Source organism: Myotis davidii, unplaced genomic scaffold (genome assembly GCF_000327345.1).
Source record: "Myotis davidii unplaced genomic scaffold, ASM32734v1 scaffold638, whole genome shotgun sequence".
Classification (NCBI taxonomy): Eukaryota; Metazoa; Chordata; class Mammalia; order Chiroptera; family Vespertilionidae; genus Myotis; species Myotis davidii.
Genome location: NW_006289391.1, coordinates 69,135 through 73,814, shown reverse-complemented (window position 1 = coordinate 73,814; position 4,680 = coordinate 69,135). Strand labels below are relative to the sequence as shown.

The 4,680-nt window shown below is 55.9% G+C and overlaps 1 protein-coding gene across 4 annotated transcripts in view; it reads left to right on the top strand.

The window, feature by feature from the left end:
* SMTNL2 (smoothelin-like 2) overlaps positions 1–4,680 on the top strand; it is a 20,906-nt gene that overhangs the window by 12,675 nt on the left and 3,551 nt on the right. The window lies entirely within an intron of this gene.

The window sequence follows — 4,680 nt, the reverse complement described above, 5'->3', positions numbered from 1 at the left end:
AGAGAAAACAATTCAAAAGTGGCTTTAATTTGATAAGATTCTATAGGGTGTCCCAAAATTCACCCGAGATTTGCAATTCAATTCAATTCAATTGCAAATCTTGCGTGACTTTTGATACACCCTATAGATGTTACTTCCCTAAACATTATTCTAGTGCAGTGACGGCGAACCTTTTGAGCTTGGCGTGTCAGCATTTTGAAAAACCCTAACGTAACTCTGGTGCCGTGTCACATATAGAAGTTTTTTGATATTTGCAACCATAGTAAAACAAAGACTTATATTTTTGATATTTATTTTATATATTTTAAAGGCCATTTAACAAAGAAAAACCGACCAAAAAAATGAGTTCGCGTGTCACCCCTGACATGCGTGTCATAGGTTCGCCACCACTGTTCTAGTGTCTCATAGAACACTGTCTACCTTCTCCCTACCCACTTTTAGGGAGAAGGGTGAGTGGGGGCAGCTCTGGGATCAGGAGGCGCTTGGGAAGCCAGTGGAGGTTTGGTTATTGTAGGAGGGCAGCCCCCCGAGCGTCAGGAGCAGGCGAAGCGGGAGTCGTCTGCCAGGGTTCTGCGGGCGTGCGTGCGTGCGCACTGGGTCAGCGAGGGACTCCTCACGAGGTGCGGGCGGGAGTGAGGCATGGGGCCAGGGGCCAGGCAGGGCCCTCGGCTAGTCAGCCTGAAGTGATGGGGACCGGGGAGCAGAGCTGTGCAGAGGGCTGGCTGAGAGGAGCTGCGCTTTGGGGCAGTGGCTCTGACCGGCTCACAGTGACCTGGCAGGGCGGGAGCTGGGGGATGGACCCTCTGCCCTCGCTCTCCTCCTGCCCTCCACGCCAGGGCTTCTTCCTGGCTGAGCACAGGCAGAGCGCAGGGGAGCCATTGCTGCCTCCATCGAGGCCCCGGAGCAGCACCAGGCACAGATGAGCGTGTGCAGGGCCGCCTGATGCTAAGCCTGGTGGCCTTGACGGGAGGAAGGCCTCCCAAAGCGCAGTTTCCTGGAGGGAACGTTCTCATTGCCTCCTGCCCAGCCGCCCAGCCGCCCACCTGCCTTTGTGCCGGTGGCTTAAGCCTCTGCTCTGTGGTCGGTGCCGAGGGCCCATGTTTAGGAGGTGCTCTCCTGTGCTTGTCGAGTTGGAGGAGCCCTCACCCCAAGGCCTCCTCACTCCATTCCCTGCCTACCCTTCCGGCCCCCGCACCCACTGGAGCCTGGCCAGGGAAGGAGTGGGAGCCAGCAGGCGACGGGACCCACATTTGGTCCCGAAGGGCTCGCCTCGAGCGGCGGCAGCGAGGCAGCGGCCCCTCTCCGAGCAGCAGCTCTTGCTCTGGGGGCCGAACGGAGACCTGGCTCCCTGCTCCTGGCCCGAGTTGTTGGAACATGAGTCTTGCCCCTGTTGTGTTGTCTCGGATGACGCGCTTGGACTCGCGGCCCCCTCGGGGTCATAAGAACTCCTTGTATACTTTAAAAGCCTTCTCTTTCTTGGCTGCTTGGGATTAGCTGTCATCCTAATTGCAGAAACAGCTTCGGATGGAGTGTGTTATGCAACTGGATCCAGACCATGGTGAAGTAGAGCCAAGTGCAGGAGGCTGGGAGGGGCGCCTCCGCGGGATGAGGCCCAGCTGCCCGAAGCCCAGCAACAGGACCGTCCAAACTCAGACTGTCAGAGTCTGCAGGGCCGGGTCTCTGCGTGGGCTCCCCGGGACCCACCCCAGCTGGGTGAGGCCACACCTGGCTTACCGAGTTCTCCATCAAGTCCAGTGGGCCAGGCGGGGCCAGCTCATGCCCTGGCTGCCTTGGCTCCCCGCAGCCCTGGGCCTGTGGCAAGGAGAGGGAGGCCCTGGGCCATGGCGGGAGCGGGGGGCAGGGGGCGGCCCTGCACCCCGGCTCCCAGGGAGCACAGCTTCCCTTGGCAGCCAGAGCCGGAGCGCTTGGTGGCTCTGCTTTCCCAGCATGAGGTTTGAGCGGGGCGCCTCCAGACTCCAAGCAGATGTTTCTGCTGTCCCAGCCTGGGGAGCAGTGGCGGAGGCTGCTGCAGGCCTTGCCTCCCTCCTCCCTCCTCCCCAGAGCAAACGGCGGGGGTAAGAAACTTGGCCCTGCCTCCCTGCAGCCCAGCCTGTTCCTGGCTGGGGACAGGAGGATGGTCTGCCAGGCCCCTAAATGCATTCTTGCTTTTCTGCTGACTCGAGGGGGCCAGCATGCCTGTGTGGGGAGCTTGCTCAGAGTCTGGGAAGGTGCCTCCCCTCATGAGTCATCCGGAAGGTTATCTCGAAGGTACTTACTGCAGAGGGCTTGGGAGGTGGGCCTGGCTGTCTGAGGCGCTGGGGGGACAGCAGCTTGGTCACCCCGTTTCCTGGCTGGTTAGAGGAGATGGAAAGGAAGCACAGAGACACCTGCTTGAAGATCCCGTCTACCAGCGTCACCCCGTATTCCTTAGGTTCGACACCCAAAGCCAAGCCGGCGTGCGGGGCTGCTGGAGGCCGCCAAGAGCCGTACAGGCAGTGGACGGAGCTAAGAAAGGCAGTTTAGGAGCAGGCAGTGTTGGGGGGAGAGGAGCCTGGGCTCTGAGGAAGTTACAGGCTTTGGAAGGGCAAAGAGGACAGGAATGGGGCCTCCCGACATTGGGTCCACCTCACATCAGGAAGGAAAAGTTTCCAGATCCTTCTGTGAGCGAGTTCCTTAAAAGCACAGAGATGCACATCCAGCCGGCGTGGCTTAGTGGTTGAGTGTTGACCTATGAACCACAAGGTCAAGGTTCGATTCCTGGTCAGGGCACATGCCCGGGTTGCGGGCGCGATCCCCCGTAGGGAGTGTGCAGGAGGCAGCCGGTCGATGATTCTCTCTCAGCATTGATGTTTCTATCTCTCTCTCCCTCTTTCTTCTCTGAAATCAATAAAAAAATATATATATTTAAAAAGCACAGAGGTGCATCAGGGTCTGCAGAGTAGAAGTGACTTATGCCCCCCCCGCCCCCAATAATTTACAGCCCCAGAGATTCCTCGTGGCCTAATCCGTGTGAACGGATGCGGTGTTGACAGCAAGACGAGCTCTTTCTGTCGGACAGGTGTTCAGGACTTGGAAAGCGGAGGGCCAGCCCCTTTTATGGGTACTTGACCCTCTGCACCCTTTCCCCCCTCATCTCCCATGGAGCCAGACATGCGGCCCGAGGCTCCCACTTGCCCTGCGCGGAATGTGCCCCGCTCTCGGGTTACTCGGAGCAGAAGGGGCTTCCAGGCTATTTGTAGTGTCCATGTGTCTCTGCCTAAAACCAGATAGGAGGCTGCAGCCCGAGCTCTGGCATCCTGGTCTTAGAGAAGCTTAAATAAGTAAAAATAACCCCTGCAGGCCCTCCCCCACCTCCCTCACGGGCCAGCCCTGTGGTGGCTGAAGACCACGATGGACTGGAGCAGGAGAAAGCCCTGCTATAAACCTCTTCTAACCCCCGCCAAGGTGTGGCTTGGTAAATGCATTTAACATGGCTGGTACCCAGATGTTATCCCCGGTTCTTGCTGTGCGGGGGCATTGGGAGTGATTTGTATTTTCTCCTTTGGACTGTTCCATGTTGTTTACATTAGTTAAAACAAGCTTGTATCATTTACGCAAAATTTAAATTTTATTTAAAAGGCAGTTAAGACCTCTAATATTTAAGACTTAAACATTTTTAAAAATATATTTTATTGATTTTTTTACAGAGAGGAAGGGAGAGGGATAGAGAGAAACATCGACGAGAGAAACATCGATCAGCTGCCTCCTGCATGCTCCCTACTGGGGATGTGTCCGCAAGCAAGGTACATCCCTTGACCCAAATCATACCTGGGACCCTTCAGTCCGCAGGCCGATGCTCTATCTACCACTGAGCCAAACCAGTTAGGACGAGACTTAAACATTTTTGTTAAAGTCACTGATCATCACCTTTCTCATCTCCTGTCTCATAAACTGTGTCCTCAGCTTCGGGCAATCTCGTCATTACTATTGTGGTGGGTCAGCTGGGGTGGGGGCCCGATAGATATGGTCCAGTCATCCTCGTTGTTTGTTGGGGAAGCCAGCACCTTGCCCACCGCTTCCTGCCTGGGTAGGAGAGGGTATGGCCAAGGGTGAGGCCTTAGCGCCAGTCCTGCCTGCACCCTGAGTTCAAAGACTCGCTGCCTGGGCAGGGATGTCATTGCTCCGAGGGTCAGTGCCACCTCTAGGATAGAGAAGGGACCAGCTCGCCCTGTCCGCACAGGTTGGACGACACCTGGGGTGTGCTAGCAGTTCTGGATGCGCTCCATGAGGGGACAAGAAATCAGAACAAGCTCAACAGACAGGGCCCAGTACCCTTTGGGAGCAGTGAAGGCACCACAATATTTAGTGTGAGGGAAAGACATGGATATGAAAATTGTCTTCCAACAGGGCTCCTTTGTGGGGGGAAAATTTTTAACCTGAGAAGAGCCTGTGAGAACAATAGGTGTAAACAGTCAAGAGGGCAAAGAGTGCCCAGCCAGTGTGGCTCAGTGATTGAGCAGCGACCTATGACCCAGGAGGTCACGGTTTGATTGTCCGTCAGGGCACATGTCCAGGTTGCGGGCTCGATCCCCAGTGTGGGGCGTGCAGAGGCAGCCAATCAGCGATTCTCTCTCATCATTGATATTTCTAACTCCAGCTCCCTTCCTCTCTAAAATCAATAAAAATGTTTAAAAAAAATCT